General features: G+C 38.3%; 1 protein-coding gene across 1 annotated transcript in view; it reads right to left on the bottom strand.

Moving 5' to 3' along the window:
- Nucleotides 1-16815, bottom strand: part of Cad88C (cadherin-88C) — a 283326-nt gene extending 266511 nt beyond the window's left edge. The window contains exon 1 of the mRNA XM_067098927.1: nucleotides 16438-16815. The gene's annotated coding sequence lies outside the window, so the exon portion shown is untranslated. The remainder of the gene's footprint in view (nucleotides 1-16437) is intronic.
- Nucleotides 16816-27396: the final 10581 nt, after the last annotated feature.

Genomic DNA, 27396 nt, shown 5'->3' with positions numbered 1-27396 from the left:
ATATGGCTGTACCTTCTCGGAGTTGGGATGAGGCTCGTCACAGAAAAATATGATGATCAAAACTTTTTTTTTTATTAGTGTGAATAATTGTGCAAAGGTAATTTACTGGTAATTACTGGTCCTAACATTTTCGTGTCACTGGAGATTTGGATATTGCCTTTCCTTCGCTCTTGATATATTTTAGGTATATATGAAAATATTTGGCAAAAAGATCAGACCACAGAGTGATTTCATACATTCTCTGAAAGCTGGATCAAGTTTTCGTCTACTTTATCATCGTTGCTGTGGTTTAATCTAGCCCTCTTTTTTTACTTTCATTTTTGCTGAAGTTAATTGGTAAATTGCTGCCCTTTAGCTGAATCCCAAAACGTTCTGTCATTCCAACTCTTACTACCATTAACATGATAATACTACTCTCCACTGACCTTCCACTTATTCTTCTCCACGTTACTTTAAAGTCGTCAGAGCTTCTATGATTATATATATATATATATATATATATATATATATATATATATATATATATATATATATATATATATATATATATTGTATATATTGTATATACGCATAATATATATGTGTGTGTGTATAACTGATGATTGAGTGATACAAGTCACTGCCTATCATTATTTCCAAATCCAGCCAACGGTTCGAATCTTATCAATTATAATTCCCCTTGGGTGTAAGTTGTTACTGGGTATAGTGAACTGGATATTGGACGACATTTGAGGCTTAATATCTGTGGCATTTATACATAAATACATACAGTATATATATACATATATATACATACATACATATACACATACACAGATACAGATATATATATACATGTATTTGCGTATTTCCACCCCAGAGTCCATTAAGCACTTCTCTCTAAGTCTTAAGACAAGGAAAATTCAGTCCTTCATATTTAGTCCAGTTCACAGTAAAAACAAATACACGACCTCTTGTAAAGATCACGAAATGGACTTAGCAATAGCATGCCCCTGATAAGCGAGAATACGGTTCAATGACCGGTAATTTTTCTATTTACATTTGGGAACTATCTCCGTCCCTCTGGAGTCCTAATTCTATAAAACCAAGACTCATCTCTCCTCTGGTCATCTGCGTGTGTTGCTGAAAAATGCTTGATTACTATAAGCAACTCAAGCTGTGCTTTATTCTCATCTTCCTCACAAGTTAAGTTGGCGGTAACCAAAAAAATAACAGAATTTACTGCGTTATATTTCTCAAGGAACTGTATTCACGTCCAGATATGCGGGATTCTCCTGTAAAGCTTCAGAATTTTCACAAGCTTAGTTAGCAGTAACCAGAAAAATAGAAACAATTTACTGCGTTACATTTCTCAAGGAACTGTATTCACATGCAGATATGTGGGATTCGTCTGTAAAGCCTCAGAATTCTCACAAGTTTAGTTAGCAGTAACCAGAAAAATAGAAACAATTTACTGCGTTACATTTCTCAAGTAACTGTATTCACATCCAGATATGCGGGATTCATCTGTAAAGCCTCAGAATTCTCACAAGCTTAGTTGGCAGAAAACCAGAAAAATAAAAACACTTTACTGCGTTACATTTCTCAAGTAACTGTATTCACATCCAGATATGCGGGATTCATCTGTAAAGCTTCAGAATTCTCACAAGTTTAGTTGGCAGAAACCAGAAAAATAAAAACACTTTACTGCGTTACATTTCTCAAGGAAGTGTATTCACATCCAGCTATGCGGGATTCTCCTGTAAAGCTTCAGAATTCTCACAAGTTTAGTTAGCAGTAACCAGAAAAATAGAAACAATTTACTGCGTTACATTTCTCAAGGAACTGCATTCACATCCAGATATGCGGGATTCGTCTGTAAAGCTTCAGAATTCTCACAAGTTTAGTTAGCAGTAACCAGAAAAAGAGAAACAATTTACGGCGTTACATTTCTCGACGAATTGTAGTCACATCCAGATATACGGGATTCTTAGACTGGAAAGCCTCAGAATCGGTCACACCCATATAACAAATGGCTTTCTCGATTGCTGTTCAAACCCAGCCATTTTGTAATGATTGCTTAGTCGCCCGAACTGTCAGGATGTATCCCCCGGTGATGGGGACTTCAGAGGATCTCTTTACTTCTAGGAACCGAAGAAAATTGTAGTTATCTCCTGCCCGAGTGTCCTAAGAGAGGAGCTTTGTTTTCCCTGCATCTAATGTTGTTTTTGAATTTGCTGCTGAAGATGTCCTATCAAGCGTAGAACTGAATTTTCATTGTAAGGGTCTAACGTTTCCAGGTGTTTTGGTTATTCTTAACATTATTGCATGGTACGCTTGACAACCTGAATACCTATATGTATATTTTTTAAACAGCTATGAGGATTTTTCTTTATAATTTGCTCGCCATATATCAGATGTTTGTCAGACAATAATGACCTATATTACAATAACACCAGTCAATCATTCATTAATTATATTCGTCAGTCTTTTGATACATTATATTTATTCTCTCTCTCTCTCTCTCTCTCTCTCTCTCTCTCTCTCTTCTCTCTCTCAATGAAAGCATTAACATTACCTCTCAGTGAAAGCACCACTCTCACTCTCTCTCTCTCTCACACACACACACACACAGTGACAGTCAGTGAAAACACCCGAGAGTATAAATAGGTTTCTGTCATGATCTACTTATGTGCACCAAATCAAATGTGGAGCGATAAATCTCAACCGATAAGAAATGGCGTGATTCATTCATAATGACCGTCTCTCTGCCATCCCGGACCAACTGTCGACCTCGGTTCATCATCAGATTTAAGCTTGGACACGTTCAGTTCAAAACAAGTCTCAGTGCAAGCCTTGATTTAATGCATCATTGCACAACGATCGCTAGTTCCTAGAGAATGCGCTCGCTCTCTCTCTCTCTCTCTCTCTCTCTCTCTCTCTCTCTCTCTCTCTCTCTCTCTCTCTGGAGAAGAGCGAGAGGAAAATTAACGGAAAGTGATATTCAGTTCTCCCAATATAAAAACCACATCATAATTAAAAACGGGAGGGCCTCGCCAAGGTAATGCTATCGTCTACTTGGATGGAACCGCATATATTCATTATCTCTCTCTCTCTCTCTCTCTCTCTCTCTCTCTCTCTCTCTCTCTTATAACAACTAACGACCAACGTTAAATTCTAGAACAGGACAAGAACGTACCACATGGGTTCGTTCCCAAAAATCCAATATGCTTCTGTTGAGCTGAACAACGAACTAGGTACCCAGATGCTATCAGACCGCTGTGGTTGCAGCTGAGAGAGAGAGAGAGAGAGAGAGAGAGAGAGAAGAAAGAAGAGAGAAGAGAAGAGAGAATACAGAAACAGTACTTCGACGAGAGAGAGAGACTTCGACGAGAGAGAGAGAGAGAGAGAGAGAGAGAGAGTAGAAAAAAGCAGGACTTCGACAAGGGAAGTCTCAGTAATCCATATTCATGACTGAAGAACCACGGGAAAACTTAGCGTTTAGACACCAATAAAAAAAATGTCTTTTAAGAATCTTTCGAGAAGACCTAAAATATCAAAAAGTATCAGAGCAATGTAACGCACTCTCCTGCACCGAAAACCAACTTCCCACAGTGTACCATAACCTCAGGGTCAGGAGAGAGAGAGACAAAAAAATGGCTAAGCCTTAATCGATGACCATGCATCACGCAAGTCATGAAAAAGAAGGAAAAAACTATTTATAAACATCTGGAGGTGGTGTCACACGATCCTGTAAACTTCTCACCAAACAGCTTACGTTCCACTTGCATTAGTTTGTGCCCGTGTGAAATCACCTTAACTAATGTCATACCAATATTCAAAAATGTTAAATAGACGAAATCTTTGGCTACTGGTTGTAAAGCTGGGAGGCAAGATGTTAGGACGCCAGAAAAACGAGTTCTCGTGACCCGCCTTTGCTCTCGAGGAACTTATTGTCTTCCGAAAAATAAATAAATAAGCAAATAAACATATAATGCATAAATAAATACATAAATAAAAAAAGCTGCATCATTAATTGCATAACATACTCGAGCGTAAGCCCTAGAGGGAGGAACAGCCCCCATCGCTTTGTGATGTGTAAAAAGAACATCATATTTTGCCACATCATTGTTCTCTGCAAGCTAGGGTTCAAATGAACAATAACACATTTGAATATTGACAGTGATAAACATCTTAGCGAACAGAACATTCTGGCCGTTCATCATCGTGCTGCCAGACTAGGTGGTTGAAAATCCTCTAAGACTGGTTGGATGGTCTTAGATTAAGCTCCCTATGACACCCGGGTCTCCTTAGCTTAGGGCGGCCCGTTGGTGTGGTAAGGTGTTGCAGAGTATAAGAGGCTTGGTGGGGACTACTGGAGTCATCAACTATTTGATATCGAAAATTGAACTTGCATCACAACCCCTATATCATGCACTGGACCAAATCATGCACTGGGCCAAAACAATATATTTCGTTTTTGTTTACTGGTTCTGAACTTTCTTAATTCTAAAATGCAGTTATAACAGAATATTCTTACGAAACTGTAAGCAATCTCAAAGTTTGTGGTAAAATATTTGTATCAAGTAAAAACCTTGAGACTGATAAACAATGTCTTTTTTAATATATAAAATAAAAGAGTGAGAGTTTTACTAAGAAACGTGCCGTATAAGAAAAACTATTGTTTAATTTAGTTAGCACAATAAATATTTCGTAACAATCTAGTGTCCTCTGTGATTTTCTGTCCAATGCCGTACTATAAAAAATAAATAATACACTTTATTTACTGTTATCGTTTGAATCTCCAAGGACACAAACACACATAGGCTGATTCATGATCTCCAGCCGCTGACTCGCATCTTAAACAGTTGGACCAAACCTTGACTTCTCTTCAATTTCTTATCGCAGATCTTAGTATTATTCTCTAGCACCGTCTTTCAATTAGCACACCGTGGATGCTGTATAAATTCGTTCATAATTCTGGTCATTCTTTGCATGAATGCAAAGGTTCTTCCCATACTAGACCACGTTGTAGGATACTCAGTATCCCTTGCTTCTGAGAAAGGCCTTTTCTTATGTGAGGTTCAGAACCGAACACTTTTCTAGAAGTTTAATTCCTGCCGTGTCCAAACCGTGGAATGATATTCTTAGTCCCGTAATTGAATCACTAAAACCTCAGAAATTTAATCTTGGTTCAAATGCTTTTTGTTGAATCGTCAGACCCAAGTCTTAATAATAATATATTTATCATTTTCTCCTTATTTCCTTTTATAGTTTACGCTTTACTTGCCTATTTCTTTCTCCGCAATGGGTTGCCTTCCCTACTGAGTCACTTAGGCTCACAGCATTCTGATTTTCCAACAAGGATTGCAGGTTTTTTTTTTTTTGTTATAACAATAATAATTACATAAGTTTTTTTTTTTTTGTAGAATACTGAAAAGAATAAAACAGCGTTATATTATTAGTTACTAAATGTCATGGACCCTTACGCTTATTATGACGATTGTATTAATGCAAGATACATTTTAAATTTCAAGGTTCAGTGGGGTTAGAACCTCAGCTCATTATTAACGAAAAGTAGTTTTACGAAACCACCAAGTCACATTTCTAAACTACAGAGGACGCACTAGTAGGATTGAAATAAATGGGTGCAACAAAGTAAAATTCAAGAAGTTGGACAGCTAAGCAGTTAGAGGCCAACCAACAAACAAGCTCCAAGCTCCCCCCACCACAACCCACCTCTTCCCGGGGAGAGACTCTGCTATCAGTGTGTAGTGTTCAGTAACAAGGGTGGGGCCACAACAGCTCTATATGTATTTCCGAGAACACATTCTACAGTTATCCTCTCTCGACGACTCAAGTGTGAGATCCACGCTAGACTACCCTTTGAATTGGCTCTCTCTCTCTCTCTCTCTCTCTCTCTCTCTCTCTCTCTCTCCACAACCAATTCCTTTGGAAGAATTTTTAACACACCGCTTTAACAAAGAAAAGAAGCGAGAGAAGAAAAAATGGAAGAATAAAGAATACCATAATCCAGCAATTTATGCAATATACTGAAACTATCTGCATCGAATAAAAAAATATAAAATATCTATGCTTCAGCTAAAACTTCCTGAGGTTTCATCATAAACTATTTTGATGACACCATACTAACTCTAGATAGATTACGGGCAACATACAGCTTCCAGTTGGAATTACAGTACGACGAAGGAGATATTCCCAAGCGAGAGGCCGATTGATTAAACAGTTTGCCCAACTGGCGTGGCCTCATCAAAGGTTCATCGGCACCAAGCGAGAAAGAGCGAGAGAGTCAGAGAAAGAGAGAAAGAAGAGAAAGACTGGTTGCAAGGGATAGAAGATACTTAAAGCGACAAAGGCCTCCAGAACAAACGAGAGGAAAGAATCGAGGCCTCGGCAGCAAAGGGAAAAGTCGGTTGAAAAGAATCTTTTTCAGTCGACTCATCCTCGTTTATGTCTGTTCCCCTCATGGTTCTCAGATCCCTTTCCCACTCGTTTCCCATGGCCATATTCTTCCTCGTGCCTTCCCCCAGTCTTCATTTCGCCCCGAAAAGGGAGTGAAGCCTTTCGTGGTAGGACATTTCCTGAACCCTCAGCCGCTTTCTCCCCAAAACTTAAATGATCTCTAAGAGGGTCGACTGATGAAAGCAATCACAGAATATCATAAAATTCAAGCCTTCCTTTTTGGAGATATTCAGATAACACACACACACACACAGACGCAAAGGTGTAAGATAAAACTTCCTTCCATCTTCGTTTGTGAAATCGCCGATGACTCTACATGCATTTGTCTTAGATGGCTGCATACGAAAGCTATACCTTTTCTATCGACCACTATTACAATAATATCACTCATCACTTACCACGTTTACCGATCCTGATCTCCCGCCCACCTCTTTCTATCTCAGGTAATATATGTTTTTTCTGCATTTGTTTTTTCTTCATTTTCGTGACCGCATTCGAACTATGACATATGCATCGAGTATACGCATGTTCGTCAAATACATAACTCAATTCTAATCCGTCAGTAAGTTCTCTTTCTCATTACATTTAAGGTTCTTCAGTTTAGGAACAAGAGGTCAAATACTTCTAAATTATTTAAAAGTAACATTTATGTTCGCATGGGAAAATATATTCTTTCGAATTACCAAAGAAACATTGTTTTTCTGTGCAAACAGTATGTCAGGGTAAGAAGAGTTTCATTATAGCTCATATAATTATAAAGGATGAGATATGCTATCTTTCTGCACATCATAGATAAGGAAAATAATTCAAAGGGAACCAAAGTCAAAAATATATTGGTTTCTAAAAATCATAATATACGTACTTACGCCCACACACACACACACACAGAGAGAGAGAGAGAGAGAGAGAGAGAGAGAGAGAGAGAGAGAGAGAGAGAGAGAGAGAGAGAGAGAGAGAGAGAGAGAAGCCCAATAATACGGTCTTGAATGATCATCCTGAATCGCCCATCACCTGTCTCTTCTTCCCACCGGATGCACAAGACCAGGTGTGAGAGAAGCATAAAGACTCGCGTCGTGATCAAGACTCGAACTTATTCTATCCTTGGATGGTAATGGTGGGCGGTGGGAGGCACAGTAAATGCAATATGGGCGTGCGTCCGCCAGCCAGCCAGCCCTTTCGATAACGAATCCCCCTCCCCCCCAAAAGTCAAACCTGTAGGGCAGTCACCCCAAAACACGCCCATCCCGAAGTTGCCTGTTCCTCGTCCTCCCTCCCGCCACAACAATCCTCGAAGAGCATATTAGCCATTGGGGCTGAATCAATAAGAGTCCGAGAGAGGAAAACAAAAGAACACGCTGGCTATGAGATGTTCAAACTGACAGACTAACGGGGCGTTTTCATTGACTCCGCGTTAGTTTCTTGGCCCTTTCAGGAAGTGATTAGCTATGCAAACCATCGACTACTCGACGGATGAAAGGTCGACAATGCAATCCGTCTCTGGATGAAGAACGTGATGATGATGATGGCTCGAGTTCAACGCAGTCGATTATTCACATCTCTGAAAGTCAAAGGCCGCGGGTGTTTACCAAACTCACCCGCACATACACACCTAGTAACCGATGGTGTTTCGCAAAGAAAAAAAATAAATAAGGACAAAAGGAGAGAAGCCGAGAATTTACATTGCATTTTGTTACGTGTCTTATGCACTGATAGTAGGCATCCACGGGGTTTACGCTATGCGCAAATAAAAGCGTAAGATCATGAGCTCAGTGCAGTAATTAAATAACGTACTGAGAGAAAAGGCACGTAGCTATGCGTATTTCCGCCTTACATTATACGCATATTCCTTCAGTTCGTTGACATGAAAGAAAATACTAAGTATTTCATCTTAATAGCAACTGCTTCACGAAAAAAATATATGAATAAAAACTATTATAAGCTAATTTAAAAACGAAATATTCATTTAACGATGACAGACGTTCAATTGTTAGGATTACGCATGTATAAAATGGTAAATCTTAGAAATCACAAACTGCAAAGTAGCTGTAAACGGTTCCTGATATGCAATAGACTATCAAAAGCTAATTTTTTCCTCTTTCTACACAACTGTATTCAACTGTATACCTTTGTATCTTGTCAGGTATCAGAGTATTCTTACCAAGCCGAATGAAAGCCAAATTAGGGTTGGAAGTGTCAATTCCTATTTCTCAAAACCTCTTCATTCGTAGCCTTCCCTAGGCAAATAAGTAACCTCTAAATCTCGTGATAGCAGAGGAGACTCCTAAAGGAACCGCGCATTCTACCGCATCAGGTAACCAAGGACTCTCGGAGCTTAAAGTGTGGCAAGAAGCGGCATAATAGTAAAAATAAGTGTCGTTCGTGTTCACGATTTTCGCATTGTACGGAAAGAAAACATAGCCCGGCCGAATGCTTCGTGTACGAAGGAGGGAATTGTTGACTCTCGTTTAGGCTAAATAGCCATTGACAGAATGTGCCTAACATTCAGGTGGGGAGGAATGCTTTTTTTTTTTTTGTCCCAGCAAACAAAGAGATCCTGATATGTACAGGCGCATATGGTATATACAGCAGCCTACCAGGGTATTTCATACAAATGCAGTCAACAATTAACGCGGAATAACGAGTAAAAGTGGAAGTGGAATATTAAGAGGGATTGTCCCAGACTGGCGGATACATTTCCCTTCCCGCCACCCCTACACCCACCGTTCCTCTTCGCTCCTTTCTTTCAAAAGGACTCGGAAGGAAGGAAGAGGCGGAGTTACTTGCCACCGCCTTCCGGTTAAAAGCGAGAGAAAGAGAAAGAGAGAGATAGCCAGCCAGTTTCGACAGTATTTCGGGGTCTCTCCACTTTTACAATTCATTTCATTAAAATCTGAATTTCCTTCTTCCAGAAATTTTCATGTATAAAGAGAAGAGCCTCGATGGCGCCCAACGCAAAATTCTATAACTAACCAATGCAGTAAACGATCGAATACCATTTTAATACTTTAATTTGCGTCTCATTTCTAATTTTTACGACTAATTAGTAAAATGCTTAACGTTACTTAAATCTCAGGGTAGTCAACTTTAAGTTACAACGAAGAGCAAATCACCACAACACTAATGACTAATTAAACACTAAAAAGTGGCGAGAGTAAGTGTCAATGCATCGCAGAGGAAGGGTGGATGCAGCCTTACAGGAAGGGAGGGTGCGGTTAACTTGACGCAACCTACCGGTACTATATTCCAAGTGGCCCACTGGGCTAGGCTGAAGGGGCGCCATTTAATCCTCTTCAGAATGTCAGTTTTAAGACCACCTTTCAAATGTTTATTGTGTTTCTCTTTAATGGCTTGAGATTCGATAACTGTTGGAGTACCTACAAAGTACGGCTGCGAACCCAGCCCACATCCCTCCTCTTTCAAGCTACCCAGGCTTGGGACTAGAGAGAGAGAACAGAGAGCCGAGAGTCAACTGGATGGGAGTTATTTTTCATAAATGTAGTGCCGTAATGCTAATGTTTTTATTTTTATAAATATAGCGCCTTAATGCTACTGGGACATTTAATTCTTATGAATCAAATCCGGTCACATAACTCTTAACAAAGAGTTATGAAAGGCAACCAATAAAAACGACAAAAATTCCAGTCATTCAGTATATATTAAATAACGATTATTAAAAATCTAAAGAGAGAGAAAGAGAGAGAGAACGCTCTGGCCCTCTGAAGAAAATGCTTTAAAAATGTCTAAACGGGGCATATTTTCTACTAGGGAACGTTCTAGGTGAGGACCGAGCCAAAACGCCAAGACACTTGAAGACATGACATCATTTCAAGGGCTGTGTTACAAATGACAATGCCAGTGCAGCTAACACACCCTTGACTAGTACGGTACTATTATGTAAAGATATACAGTATATTTTGAGTTCTCAGAAACTGACGCTAACTAATACTTTGTTCATCCTAAAGTAGGACGAAAAGTGACGAAAATCCTATGCGCAAACTTCTGCTAGGCCGTCCATGAACTGCATAACAGTACTCAACTGCGAGCAATAACAGGTGGCCTTCTACTGACCCCACGGATAAAAATGACATAAGAAATATTAAAATCTAGTCAGGAGAGTTCGTCAGCCTATGGTAATCGGAGGTTAAGCGGGTTCAGGCGTAACCCTAAGGACGTCACGCCTCCAGGTGGTACGGATTCCTATGCAAGCTGCATTTCACCTATGAACTCCAGCTAATTATTCAGGCCATTAAATGTCGTAAAAATTAACGACGTTAGCGAACTTGGACTGTTAGTTAAATTGTGGAAGCTGTATCTAATTACATAGCAATATGAGAGTATATTCCTTTTTCATAAAATGAAAGCTGAATGTATAGAGCTATATATATATATATATATATATATATATATATATATATATATATATATATATATATATATATATATATACACGTGTGTATTATAAATCATAAACTCAGTCTTCCTGCTTGTGCATATAGGATGTCGATTATATATGTACCATTTACATACATACATACATACATAATATATATATATATATATATATATATATATATATATATATATATATATATATAGTATATATGTATATATATAATATATATATATTAAACGTGTGTATATAAGTACATATATAACCGACATGCCAAATGCACAAGCAGGAAAGACTGAGTTTTTGGAAGATTTCTCACTAATTTACTCAAATTGAAAAATATAAGATCAATCCATAGTCGAGATGTATATAGGCTACACAGTGTTAGTCTAAGGTTTAAACTGTTAACTATAAAACGTTCAGTCTTCTGAATAACTTTATTTTATCTAGGTCAGGTAGGCTGCCTTATTACTCCAACGATCTCCTAAGCCTAATGTTTATTCAGAGGGATGATAGACAAGTATTCACAAGATCAGTATGCCTATCACGTATCTGATTTTACAATGGCAGCAATAATAAAAATTAATAAAAACGAAAAGTTACTTTCATGGGATATCTGTAGGCCTTTAAGTGAAAGCTAATTGCACAACCATAGCATAAAGTTCCCACTTCCAAAGGAACTGAGTTAAATCTTTCTTTTCTCTTTTCCGCCCCCAGCGTTTCACCCAGAAAAGCGTGGCTCCACAAGGTGCTACTTTTCGGTTTCTAAGTATTATATTTAAACAAGCGATAAGGTTGGCAGCCCCATGCCCATGGCCCATCTACCCTCACCAACAGGACGAGTCGTCGCTCCCCCGCGGCTGACGGTGAGGTTTCTCGTTCTTGACAGACAATTAATTTTCTGGCACTTACCAGCACAAGGAGGTGGATCCAAGTATCGCCTCCGAGAACGCTTCTTCCAGAAAAGCATCACAAGTGATACAACTGGTGATAAAAACGCTACCGGTGGATACACTTACACTTACTTTACGCAATTCGAACACATTTGAAACATTTTAATAGCATGACGAAAGCTTCGTCTGATTTCATGTGAGAAACATTGACTAATTTACTAATGGTAAGCCACCCCCCACTGAACAGTTTTTTTTTTTTTATTATTTGCCTGTTCTGCTGAATCATATCACGGTTTCTTACACTTGCTTGTCATAGGCAGTGATTGATGATATGCGTCTAGCTCTCTTCATTTCTTCACGCTTAATGCAGCGTTCTTGTCTGCCGTCGCAACAAACCAGTATCCTTAAGATGCAGTCCCGAAAGCATTTACTGGTATCGGTATCTTGTAATCTTTTTCATCATAAGCAACCAGTATCTTACTTGCTGAACTCATTTGGCTTAAAGCGAACGCAGACCAGTTTTGGATATCGATGACACTTGCAAAAAAATAAAAAAAATAAAAAACTGTGGTAAAAACAAATGCTTGCCACATCACTGCTTCCAATGAGCATGGAGCAACTGACAAAAAGTCATAACTGCGTATAATTAGTTTCCCCTTAACGGGCGCGACAAACACGAGAGAGAGAGAGAGAGAGAGAGAGAGAGAGAGAGAGAGAGAGAGAGAGAGAGAGAGAGAGAGAGAGAGAAAGTGGTGAAAATCACTGCAATAGTCGCATCAAATCAACAACCTAAGATTATGTGTAATCCTTAATGGTTGCTGGTATCCAAATTACGATTTGGAGAAGTAAAAACGCATGCTACAAGTGCTCCGTGAAGTGGATTTCATACAGGCCTTGCAAAATGTACCTTACCAGTCATATAGTTAAATGGCAGGTAAGGTATATCACAAAACAATTAAATAACGCACACAATTCTCTAAAGAACATATGGAAAAGGATAAAACTGGGTCGTGTTAAACTAGATTATACAGAACATTTTTGTCACTTGCAAGAACGTGGCTTTCTCTTTTTATTCACAAATATTAGGCCACAAATATCGTTCAATATTGAATTCCCTATACTGTACCTTGAGATTAATTCTCACATAACACGGATTATAGCTGATATGAGCTTCTGCGCCGGCATAATTCATTCTCTTGGACTTATCCTCAAGATATAGGGAATTCGATATTATACGATATCTGTGGCTTAATATTTGTGATATATGTATACACATATATATGCATATATATAATTTGTGTATATATATAATATATAGCCACATATATATTCATCATTAAAGGTGGCTAAAGAGAAGGCAATAGTAACTGGGGAATCTCGAATGAATACCGGTGCAAAAAACTTCCATAACACCATGCGTTTTATATAACCACCAAGAAAACTCATGAGCAAAGCGTCCAACACCAACACTTACCGCCATTTACCTCTATACTTCAAGCTTGCTTCGTGCATTCCCATCCTACTAACTCTTCCTATATATATATATATATATATATATATATATATATATATATATATATTATATTACTAGATATTATAAGAAAACCCTTCGGTACGCAAGCAGTATAAAAGTCTATATATACGTTTAACATCAGGATTTAGAAACCAACAGGGGAATTACGAAAATGGCCTGCTGAACTGCAAAAATGGCCACTTATCTACCATTTCGGTAGAGAAGATCCCCCAATTCCATAAAAAAAAGTCGAGGTCATTACACCGAGGTCACGCTTAAATATGAATATCATATAATGCTAAATTCTATTTAGTCCTATCTGACATCGTAACATCAATGGTTATCAGTGCCTGAAATAAGTAAAGAGACAATGGCAACTTTCAAAAGACGTGAAAATCACGGACTTCTGGGTGGCCATGGAATTGAGTCGATGGTCTGCGGAAGGATGAAATAAGGGAAACTTTTACCTGTGCAAAAACATACACGCAATAATTCTTATTTTTAAAACTCTTTATCTCTCAAGGTTCATTGATTATTGGTTTTACAGGCACGTCTCCTTCACTTCATTTGTTTTCTGTTACAAACGCAAAAACAGTATGTATTTCGCGGGCTTTCAACAATATTTACTGCTTGCGAAATTTATAATGCTGCAAGATTAAATGGGTAAACAAATACAATGTAAAAAGCACTGCTTGTAGGTGATTTTTACCTTACCCAACCGCAATACCTGCCTTATTTGAAGTGCTTCATTTGAATGTTGCACTTCGACACAAAACGAGGGTCTACGGCCCTATAGGCTATAACCTTCAAATTATTCACGTAAAAGCTTCAACTCACACAAAGATATATATGAATAAAAATCCTTTCATCCATAAAAAAAAGTTAAGCCAATTTTGATTACAAATGAACAACTTAAAAAAACTCTAAAAGTGAAACAGAAAAGGCTCGCCTCTTCCCTTAAATATCAGGGAAGCCAAATCAATAGCACTTAAAATATTACACTCTCACAAATAGTTCTGGAAAGACGACAATTGCAATCGTCATTCGTAATCCCGATTCTCAGTCTCTTAATATGAAGCATTCAACAAATAAGTGCTTGTCAAGATAAATGAATAATCTTTTCTCGCAAAATAGTTACGCTAACCAGCCCACGTGTAGAGCATCTACCATAAAGCTTAGGGCTCAGAGGAATAGAATAAGCCAGCTAACAGGACACGCACGGAAGAGAACGAGGAAAAAAATAAAGTACGGTAGACAAGAAAGGCGAAGCAAAATCTCTCACTACGTAGCATAACCACTGCAGACCCTTTCCAGCATATACAATTCAAGAAGTAACATGTCATACGTATATGAACATTCTATGCCATCACACATTATCATTAATGATTTATGAAAGTGGAAAGACTTCCAGATTACTAAAACCAAGATAATACATACACCATATAATTGTCTTCAATGGGAGATCATCACGTCTTAGGGGCCTTGGTTACTGATGACTGTTAACTTAAGCCTAAAGAAGCCTAAAGACCCTAACATCAGGATCCCAGCATGCTCCCCAAGAATAAACGCTTAATTGAGGAAGGCTGTCTTAAGGCCTTCCAGAGGGTGATACTGCATAGGTAGAGCCGTTAAAAATGCTCTCTACCTGTATCTTATGCGAACAAGTCAAAGGAATATAAACTCAAGATTGTTCTCATTAAATGCAATATATATAATTTTATCAAGGGCGACGGGGTACCCAAAGGTCTATTTCTTGTGCAACTTGCTTGGTACCATATTGCCGGATTTATTCATAATCTTCAGGAAAAAGAGGCCGTTATTGAGCCTACATGCCAGGCAAATTTATTAATGGAAATTACAACCAAAACAATGCACACGTTGCGTAAACAGTTCCTTTGTGACTAGTTCTCTCTATATATATCGTGCGCTGAACATAGGCCATGCAGGCTGATCAATGTATCGTACCGCTTTGATCTGGCTGACACAAAGAGTCATTCAGGTAAAAGGTCTTTTGATATGAGGCATAACGAATCCCCTAACAGATGAACTAAAACTACTCTAAGCTGGACAGAAACGTTCGTTTGCCAGAGGAAAACTTCATGAAACGTAACTGGCGTGTCATTCACATTGTAAATGATCAACCACCGTATTTCCAGATCAACAAAACGCTGTTGTTTGCCATAGGGCCCTGTGTTTTATTCAAAATGCTAGCAACTGGTTGCATTACAGATCTCTCTTTTTCCCCTTGTTAGTTACACGGGTTTGTTACGTAGGTCTATAGAAATTTCATTAAAACCATTTTAATCGGTTGGCATGAAATTTCACATGAAATATGCCACCCATAGTTACGTTTTAAACTAAAATAAATAATGATGAAATGGAAAATTTTTCTACCATATACAGCCTACATATAACTCTTTAGTAACGAAGCTTCCTCATTCATATTCAGCGTTAAATTACTATATTGGCGTATTTTATGATAGTTTGCGAAAGATCGTGAAGCGAATTGCCCTTAAACATCAGGAGGAGAGGAAGCGAAGTGGGTGGGGGTGGGGGTGGGGAATTCCGTAATATTTTATTAAAATAGTTTTCCCTCAAAAAACAGCTTAGATAAAAGACTAGCTACAAGCTTATTTTAATTCAAAAAAGGCAAAAAAACAATGTTCATCGGAAAGAAACAGACACTGAAAGCTTTAAGGTTGCGATGTACGGCAAGTAGTACTATTTTGACTAAGCCTAGTTTACCCAGTTAAAAAGCCTTCACTTCATTTTGTATTGGCAGGAGGCGCTACGCATGTTGTATACACTGCCACTACAATTTTACCCTTGTATTATTCCCGGGCAGTGCGGGGTACCTCAGCTATACAATCTTGTAAAGACGTAGTTGTCTTTGCTTTTGTCCAGGTCAAAAGCTGAAAAGGCAACGACAGACATCAAGAAATACCGACACCTGTCATATTCTGCCCTGTCTTGGAGATAATACATCTATAAAATGCATTCTGTGTCTAGGATGATGAAAAAACCAGCAATAACGATAATAACGTCGAACTGTTCCATGGACTCGGCAAGAGGACGAGGACACGGGTAGTCCAGCATGACCGCAGGCTACACAACGCCTTATAAGCACCAAACTTGAATTCATAACTTGGGCAAGCTAGCAGTACACAAGCAATACTCACTGAAATTTCATTCTCCAGTGCCCCAGCAAGTGTCTCCTTCCATTGGCTAAACTTGGCTTGTGATCACTGTTACTGAAATTCAAATTTTAATCACTTTCTATGTTATTATTAGGGAACTACTATTTTTTCCACCTAGATCACTGAAATAATCTGTATATTATTCACTTTTAATACATAAACACTTCTCCTTGGAACACACATGCGAAATGAGTCCTCTGAAGCTGTAGACTTCAGTGACAAAACGTAATCCAAACACTTACAAAAGACAAACACGAGGGAAAAACGGGTGGAAAGTGAAACGAAATAAAGATGAAGCCGAGGCGGGGACCTTCCGCAACCCTCCCACCTCACTTCTCGCCCAGCAACTGGCGAACATTAAACGAGGGAGTCGGGTTCAGATTCAGACCTCTCTGACCAAAGGCCCCGGGCCGGTCTGGGGTCCCTCGGGGAGTCATCAGACTCCAGACGCAAAGACTTTCATCTCCCGCACTACCTCTCCTTTTCTTATTTTTCTCTCTAATGTAATCGTCTTCCTTTTCTTAATTATGGCAGCACAATCTTTGTCTGTTAATCTTCAAAAGTAAGCAATAGTACTATAATAATCAGGGAGGAAAACATCAGAATTAAATAATAACAAAAGCACTAATGCGTCTCTAAAGAATGATGAGGATATGACGTTAATTGTACTTTACTGAGCAACACAAAAGGTCAAAACGAAAAAAAAAGTCACATCTACAAAGGTTCGCTATTTCTTCCCCGATCCTATAATGGGATTGCCATGAATAATCTCCATGAATGCTACTCGTTTAATGTCGTGGACCTTGTCGAAAGGCAAATTTCTCAAAATTCGACTGCATTATACACCAGATGCCCTTGAAGCTAAGCTTGGTTTCAGAGAAACATCTCAACCTCCGATAAACCTAGGTTTCCGAGTTAGGTCTACAAGAATGGGAAAAATCAGAATGCGGATATTCAGTATATGCAGATTGTGTCTAGGCCATCGATATTAAACGGATATATACAAACACATACAGGCAGATACATACTGTATAGATACATATATACATACATACATATATATATATATATATATATATATATATATATATACATACTGTACATATATATACTATATATACATATATGTGTGTTTAATATATAATATATATATATATATATATATATATATATATATATATATATACACACACATATATATTTATATGGATGTGTGTGCGGGTGTGTACGATTATCTATGCGTGTGCGGGTGTGCTACACATCTGATAAATAAAAAAAAATTAGTCACCACTGAAGTACAGTACTGAGGCCTTTGTGTGTGAAGAGAAGAAAAATTACAATAGTGTCGTTAAGGAGTGCTGGATAAGGAAAGCATGGATCAGTGTTGCATTTAGAGTTAATTTATTATTATTATTATTATTATTATTATTATTATTATTATTATTATTATAAGCCATGCTGCAAACCTGTTTGGAAAAGCAAAATGTTATAAGCCCAAGAGTTCCAGTAGGGATGCAACCCTCTACGGAAAATCTAATCAATTAGTAAAACGAAACGTATAAGAGAAATAATAAAGAATGACAAATAAGATGACGGGTGAAGCAAAATAGTTAGGACAATTAACAAATAATATGTAAAGTTCGACTGTTGTCAGTCGGATCAACAAAAAGCTCTTGCGCCAAGGTTACACTGAAGTTCCAACGACTCTTCATGATTGATTTAGAGAATCGTTCCATAATTTGGTCTCAACAGGCATAAACTACTATAAAAAAAAAACAAGTAAAAAATCGAGTCTTCTGTACAGCCGTTACAGCGTATAATCAAGCCCGCCGAAAATAGACCTATCTTTCGGTGGTCTCGGTATAATGGTGTATGATCCACGGCCCATGAAACTTTAACCACGGCCCGGTGGTGGCCTATCCTATATAGTTTCCAGAAGCACTATTATGGCTAACTTTAACCTTAAATAGAATAAAAACTACTGAGGCTGAGAGCTGCAATTTGGTATGTTTGATGAGTGAAGGGTGGATGATCAACATACCAATTTGCAGCCCTCTAACCTCAGTAGTTTTTAAGATCTGAGGGCGGACAGTAAAAAGTGCGGAGAGAACAAAGTGCGGACGGACAGACAAAGCTGGCACGATAGTTTTCTTTTACAGAAAACTAAAAAAGGAAAGAAAAGGCAAGACTGTCAAAATAGACTGAATGCCCATGCGGTAGATGGTATGATATGGTAAGAACTGAATGGCAAGGATGGTCAAAATTATGGAATAACATACATGGCACCCGCAATAAGCTAAGTGAACTAGGTACAAGAAATAAATAGCATGGTCGGGGATAAGATCATATTAACAGAACTTGAGTGTTTATTCCATTAATTTAATCAAGGCGTGCGTGTTGATAAAACAATATTCAAAGCGTTACTGAATAAAGTAGTGTAAACATTTCCTCAGCATGGACAGGTCTCAAAAATCTCAAAAGCCTTTCTCAATATACCGATTCTTTTATGCAGTTGCACATAGCCCGAACATGTTTCTCAAGAGCAGATATGCAGTCAAAACGAACACCAGAAAATTTAAATGAGATGGAAGTAGTTAAATAAACACTACCGATGAAAAGATTGGGGCGAGGGATATTTCCCATGGCGAGCAAGTTCATTGCAAATATCATCGCAAGAGATCCAAATGGCCAATGTCATGAGACTTACTTAAGGAAACGCTCCAGTGAATCTGTGACGCATGAACCCTCTGCCTACTCGCTTCAGAATGTGGGCTCGTAGAAACATGCCAGGGTCACTTTGAGCTCTCCTTGCAAGTAGTAAAACATCTTTGTCGTCAGGAATGTATTCTTGCTCAAGTTAGCTAACACGATGTAAGATCATTATCGCAAAGGTTTGAATATCAGTTTTTCTTTAACCGACTTTTTTGATAAAAAATGTTGGTGAAAATATCTCTATATTTCTGTTATTCATATTTTGCTCTCTGTATTTCACACAATATTTTCGAGGCAACTGAACCCTTATTTACCTGCTTAGGCTATTAAAAAAATCCATCATTATGCAAAAAAAAAAAAGTTTTATTTTTACCATTTATAACCTTTCAACTTTCCTCAGAGCGCTTTCCCTCGATGTAAATAACTTCTCAATACATGCTAGCCTAGCGACTAAGAGCTCATTAACGCAGCGCTCCCCTCCTCTTTGTTTCCAAGGTTCTGTGGCCTTTATTTCATCTATTCAGTTACACAAAACAAATGCTCGCTCCCTCTTTGGTGAGGCTCATTTTGGGGTCCGCCCATTTGTGTTCCATTTCGCAAAATACAATAAATAACAGATACCTGTTTTCGAGTAATCGCAAAACTCAACGACTTGTGCATTAATAGGAGTCGAGTTTTGTAAGTGGACTGAGAACAGAATGAAACCGCCTTGGTTGCTTTCGAAAAGATCAGTTACCGAGAAAAGATTTACAAAGATAATCTTCATATTTTTCCGCTCATACTTTTGTTATCGTGTATACAAGCAGAGAACATTCCATGTCGAATCAAGATAGCTGACTGCCGAGCTTATTCTGAGAACTGAATCAGCCTTGCTACTGGTATGAAATTTTGCGAAATTGCTGAAATTCCAACAAGGAAGTTGCATGAAAGTCATGCATTCCTCCGTCCCTGTTCGTTTGTTTGTGTTACGTATTTTTCTTCTTCTTTTTTGCGATGAGTGGTATGGGCCAAGGAAACGTTATTACCTCCACCAAGGTCTTATATTTTTCCTTTTACATTGTCAGATTTCGCAATCTTTTTTTTTTATTCACTGCCACTGGCGCTGAATGGTGTATATTCTTTTTAATGACTTCCTAGATGAACTATGTACTTGTATGTAAATTTTCCCTCTACATATTCCCTTCCTAGTTAGCTTTTATACAGTTATAATCATAAAAAAATATATGATTCAAGTGCAATTTTTTCAGTGTAAAACTAAAATGCAATACAATAGCTGTCATTCGATTTCTTGAAAAACTTGGTCCGTTTCTGTTTCCAATTTGCATTCTTTTCAGAGCCATGATCGATAGCTACCAAGACAAAAAGAATCTTACAAGAAAAAAGGTGTCCCGATACACATTGCCCTCCTACACAAACTCAGTTTATAAATCAAGAAAATAACCGAAAAAATGAAAGATCTAAAGGAGACGGAGGAAGAGATTTGGGAGAGTTTCCTGGGCATTAACAAACACGCAAGTTCTCTCGATGACGGACGCACTTTACTCGAATACCCCAGCCCTTCTCCCACCGGAGGCAGGCGACTTCGGACGAGGTTTATAGGACCTTTGCATGTCAACCTTGATTCCTGACGGGGAGTCCATCTCAGAAGTCCAATTCCGACGCGGAATGGAATTTCGGAAAATAACAGTACGAGACCCCGTTAATCTTTCCTCTGGAATGTATAATAAACGAATTTTATTTCTCCTTGGACCTTTCTCAGGGCAAACAGAACATGCGACCTTTCCCTTTCTCGACGGAAATGCGTGGACCGAGACGATATGCATTACCGAGGAAGGGATTCTTTCGTGAAGACGGTCATCTGCTAATAGGATCAGTCGAGGTCACTGAGAAAATCAGGTCCACAAAAGAAGAGGACCATGGGATAAAAATGAGAAATAAAATGATTACGTTTATTGACTTTCGTTCCTAATAATGGGTGTGCCAGCTGATGACTTGCACGAAGTTTAATTCACTTAGGCAGATTGAAAGATGAATACTGATATTCCTCAATTAACTGTAAGCGCTGAGGCCACATATACATATCCATATGTGCACCAGTATGTATTAAGAATATTTTTCCAAGCGACGGAAAACCACGTTTGCTTCGTACTCCCAGTTTCGGTTTGCATGCATACAGACATACATACTTATACAGATGCATACATAAATCGGCGAATAAAGACAGTAACCAGTAACCAAAGAGAGGATGTCGTCAAGCTTGCAGATGAATATAAACATGGCTTCCCGTCAATAAATGGTCAGCGTTCGGAATATTTATTAAGTTGCATTATACTACTGCCCGCAGTTGAGGGAGGAGAGAAGGAAAGGGGCATTCCGACACCGTCCTTCAAACCTTTCCTTTGTCTTGAGCAACAATGACAAAAGTTTTCTTGGTCACTAAAACATGAACGTTCACACTGCAAAATTATCTAAAATAAAAGAGGATTGTTATTATTGTTAGTGTGTGCAATTGGAACCTCATGAGTTTACTACCCTAAAAACAATCCTCCTTGTATTTTGCTTACATTGCTATCTATTTATTCAATAATTTGTTAAATTATTTTTTCTAATAATTGATCTCTTTTTTTTCCTGTGTTTCGTATTACCTTCTGTTATTTTTTTTCTAATGAACACCATATTCTTTGGAAGCTTGAATTTCAAGTCATTATTTTTTTTTTTCTATCTACTGGGTGGTATTTATAGTGTGGTGTTCCGGGCTGCATCCTGCCTCCTTAGGAGTCCATCTCTTTCCTCACTATGTGCGCTGTTTCTAATAGCACGCCCTTCTGCATGAGTCCTGGACCTACTTCGGCATCTAGTTTTTCCTGGTTCCTTTTCAGGGATCTAGGGATCGTGCCCAGTGTTCCTGGATTATGGGTGCAATTTCCACTGGCATGTCCCACATCCTTCTTATTTCTGTTTTTAGGTCTTGATGCTTGTCAATTTTTTCTTTCTTTCTCATCTACTCTGGTGTCCCATGGTACTGCGACATCAATGAGTGATACTTTCTTCTTGATTTTGTCAATCAGCATCAAGTTTGGTCTATTGGCACGCATCACCCTATCTGTTCTGACACCATAGTCTCAAAGGATTTTTGCCTGATCGTTTTCTATCACTCCCTCAGGTTGGTGTTCGTACCACTCATTACTGCAAGCTAGCGGGTGTTTCTTGCACAGGCTCCAGTGGAGGGCTTTTACTACTGAATCATACCCCTTTTTGTACTGGTTCTGTGCAAGCGCCGAACATTCGCTTGATATGTGGTTTATGGTCTCGTCTTTCATATTGCACTTCTTGCATGATGGGTAAGATGTTATTTCCATCTATTGTTCTTTGAACATATCTGGTTCTTAGGGCCAGACCTTGTGCCGCTGTTAGCACTCCTGTTTCCTTCTTGAGTTCTCCCCTCTGTAGCCATTGTCATGTTTCGTTGCTGGCCAGTTCTTTAGTCTGTCTCTGTACTGTCCGTGCATTGGTTTGCTGTGCCATTACTCTGTTCTGTTTTTCATTCTCCTCTCTCTGTATATTTCTGAGGCTTCGTCTACTTTTATAAGTCATTCTTCCCATGCATTCCTTAGCCACTCGTCTTCGCTGGGTTTCAGGTATTGCCCCATTGCTCTGCTCTCGATGTTGACACAGTCCTCTGTGCTTAGTAGGCCTCTCCCTCTTTCCTTTCGTGTTATCTACAGTCTGTCTGTATTTGCTCTTGGGTGTAGCACTTTGTTTATTGTCATGTGTTTCCTAGTTTTCTGGTCTATGCTGCGGAGTTCAACCTTCGTCCACTCAACTACTCCCGCGCTGTACCTGATTACTGGTACTGCCCATGTGTTTATGGCTTTCACCATGTTTCCGGCGCTGAGTTTTGACTTGAGTCGCCTTAAGTCTCTGCATATGCTCTTTCCTGATCGTTCCTTCTTCTCTTGGTGTTTTGTATCCTTTCCTTTTATTATTCCCAGGTATTTGTATCCTGTCTCATCTATGTGTTTGCTATTCCCGTCGGGCAGCTTTATCCCTTCAGTCCTTGTCACTTTGCCTTTTTGTATGTTGACCAGGGTATATTTTCCTATTCCAGAATCCACCCTGATGTCCCGAGATACAATCCTTACAGTTTGGATTAGGGTATCTATTTCCTTGATGCTATTACCATACAGCTAGATGTCGTCCATGAACATTGTTGTTATATGTAATCATAAGCAACCTTCTTTAACGATTATGATACGACGCCTGAAAATGTGTAACAAACCGTAAGTGTAAATATCGTTTAATGACCTTGAAAAATCTGGTTGAAACACTGGCTCCTTCCACTTACTTTATCTCTCCTACTCCCTACCCACCTTTCTACTCCTCGCCATGGGCCCTTTAGATGCGCTAGTTATTGCTGAACTGCTAGAAATAATGTTTCAAAAGATTTCCCACAATAAGACGAAACCTGATACCCTAATCTAGCATGTTACAGAAAAAAACATGAGAACTTCTTCCAATCAATTTTTTAACAACTTCCGAAGATTCAGCTCTCCTCTGCTCTTCCATTCAGATATACCTACAGCTTCTCTTATCTAAGAATGTAAAAGTAATGAGTATCTTAAAGCGAAAAGGCATTCCGTCATCAAATTCCTCTTAGGCATACGGAAATACATAAGAAAGAATAACGACGGTACAAAAAACTTGCACAGAATACTTAGCCGACGCAACGCGATATGATAATGTAACTGTTCGAGCAGATGGAGAATTACTTGCTCTGATAAGCAAAAATGCACGGTGGACACACATTGTAATTCTATAGATCAATCGTTTCAGGGCACTGGACTTCATATCCAACAAAGCAAATGAAAGATTTTCGCGTTATACAGTAGAAGACAACCTGCATCAAGAATAAAAAAAAAACAAAGATTCAAAGCTATTTCAAGCGACAGCTGGTGTTGAGAGTCATACTTGTTATGAAAACAGTTTGTGGGAGAAATTACTAGTTAGGTGATACCTTAGTTTCTGGGAAAAAAAAATCTTTTTGTGAATCTCTATAGGGAAAATAAATGAAACTTCAGCTCATACCCCTAAACAGTGACTTGGATAAAAAAAAACTCTACGAAAACAAATTGTTGACCTGATATATTAGGTGTTACAACAACTCTATTTTTCATCTTGTATCCTCTCTGAATTTTGTTACCCTGAAGAAATTATCTATAAAGATTAGTTGAGCCAGAGGTCGAGAATCTGCATCGCTCACGACCTAAACTGGGTCGGGCACAGTTGTCTAGCCCCTACTTCTGCACAATGGACAATTAAAACTGAAAACTAAGTTCAACGGATAGTACATTACATCAGGATGGCTGGAAAATTGCCACAGACGAAGGCCACTAACCTTATGGAGAAGCTAAATGAAACAACAGATGATGCTGAGGCTGCAAAGAAACTCATGCCCTCCAGGGAGTTCATTTAGTTCATCCACTAAGGAATGCCTATTCTTCCCATTTCGCAATGAAATGCAATGGATTATATCAATAAATTCGGGCTTAAAAACTAAGCGCTCAGACAGGTAGGCTATTCGGCGCTATTTGCCTAACGGTTTCAAATCTTAACCAAATCATCCAGCATAAATTACTGTGGCTCATCGAGTATTGCCGCTTATGGCATAAGCACAAGACTAATAACTTAACTGGGCCTCCCCCGTCGCAATGCAAAGAACACAGATATGAACACAGATCACGATTCCTTACCGAGTTCCCTTTCAACTTGGGGTATGCTCATTCCAAACGAGTACTGATATCTTCTGTCACCACACTTCCCTATTCTGGTACTATCATCCGTTCCGAGTATCAAGCGTTGTGGGCCAGACACTCCTTACCTGTTTATAGCTTCAGTGTTCTGATGATTATTTTTACACCTGTGGGCCAAGACCTGAGAGCTCCACAGTGGTTGTTACCTAAGCTCACACATACTCCTTATAATTTAGGTACTGCCTTTCAGGTGTCGTCTGTTCCTTTTAAACTAATATTAGTGCCTAGGCCTTGATTAGTACCTTGTGCACTAAGTAGGCCCTAGTTAGTACTTTCATGTTTCTCAGAATAGCTGTTGCATGGCCCAAGATCATTTTATAACATAAGTACATAAAATCTTTTAACATAGGGAATTAAAGACGGATTACGATAATCTAACATACAAAAAAATAAACAAAGTAACGCAAATGGAAAATCTATAAAATAAACACAGATATAGACTAGACTGTGTTGACATCGTCAGATATGGATTAATGACTTTCTGAACAAAAATGGCAAACGTCGTTTTCGACGCCCTGCGGGAACCCTTACCAAATGTAGCCTAACTCCTCAACGACTCACACACACACACACACACACACACGTTTATTGATCTTAGTGTAAGGTGAAAATAACACTCAGCTGACTTACTAGCCTTCAGCAATCGATACAAGTTGCCGCTTGACATTTCCTAAAACTACTCACTATCGATACCTTTGAGATCGTGAGTGCTTTTCAACGTTTAATATATATACATATACATACATACATATATATATATATATATATATATATATATATATATTCATATATACACAGATATATATATATATATATTCATATTATACACATAGATATATATATATATATATATATATATATATATATATATATATATATATATATAGGATAAAAAACAATTGCCCTCTCAGATCGATTTTGCTGAAGTAATGAGTTTATGTAAACTTTTCTGATTTGTAGGTACTTTGTTCGGTTCTGATTTCAAAACGTTGAAAGTAAACAAAAAGGCGACGTATTGAGAGAGAGTGGTAGTCCCTTTCTAGCTTTTGTGAACAGGACCTCTCCAGGTGTTGCCCTCGACAATGGATTCAGTATTAAGTACTTAGGTCTGGCTAAAACAAAGAAGAGAGTGGAAGGACGTACAATATATACAATTGCAACCCAAATAATCTTAAAAACCATCTTTCATTTGACTGTGTAAGCAGATTCATGATTAACACGCTTTAGAAATACGTTATTGTTCCAAGACATCATATTGACATAAAAATCTCCAGTGTCACTGAGAGTATAACGCGTTCAGGCCTGAATTCTTAGATAACAAAAAGAGACATTAAAAAAATAAACAAGGATTTGTATTGCCAAGCCCATGCTTTGATGAAATACAACAGCGACCATATTCAATAATAAGCAGCAGGAATAAAAAACGACTCAAGAACACCCTTCGTTTGCCTTACTTCTTTGGCTTTGAATCCATCAAGTCTGCTATGAAAATATTTACCGTAAATCTATAGCTTTTCTTTGTCATTCAACTGCACCGCAAAACAAATTTGCTTAAAAAACAGCCGTCATCAAAGTAGAAATATAGTTTACAAAATCCGATACATGGAATGTGGTTCTTTTTATCTAACTCACACTAGCAAGAAATTACATGTCATAAGTAAGTAATAAGTATACCTTAGTTTAACCAGACCACTGAGCTGATTAACAGTTCTCCTAGGGCTGGCCCGAAGGATCAGATTTATTTTACGTGGCTAAGACCCAACTGGTTACCTAGCAACGGGACCTACGACCTATTGTGGAATCCGAACCACAATATAGCGAGAAATGAATTTCTATCACCAGAAATAAATTCCTCTAATTCTTCATTGGCCGGTCGGAGATTCGAACTCGCGACCAGCAGAGTGCTAGCTGAAAACGGAACCCACCCGCCCAACATGTCATAAGAAATCAACATAAATACTCAGAAATGACCAAAGAATTATGCTCTTTTTGTACACCTGAGAGAAAAATTACACAACTGTTTGGTCCTATGTTCGTATAATAACAAGATGCACTAATATTTTCTAGAAGCAACAAACATTTAAAGCTGAATTAATATAACCAGCGAATGGGTATTAATACTGATTAAAGTCCAGCACTAATCAACCTTTATCCCATCCGGTACAAAACGTTCGAGAGAAATTTCAAATAGAAACTAAAGAATATCAGAAATTGTTGTCAGTGTCTTTTGACTTCCCTTGGCAAATCCAATACCTGGGTGAATCCAAGACAACTGTTCCTCTTACGAAGACCATATACCCCTATGACTTTGAGTGTTTGTGCAAATTTAATTTGTTTTTATCTTTACTGTTGTTGTGTGGAGTTTGCTTGAGAATACTTTCAGTACAGGTGAAATATTTTCCACTGTTGCTTCACCTTT

The sequence above is a fragment of the Macrobrachium rosenbergii genome, chromosome 55 (assembly GCF_040412425.1).
Source record: "Macrobrachium rosenbergii isolate ZJJX-2024 chromosome 55, ASM4041242v1, whole genome shotgun sequence".
Taxonomy (NCBI): Eukaryota; Metazoa; Arthropoda; class Malacostraca; order Decapoda; family Palaemonidae; genus Macrobrachium; species Macrobrachium rosenbergii.
This window is presented reverse-complemented; position numbering and strand designations above follow the sequence as displayed.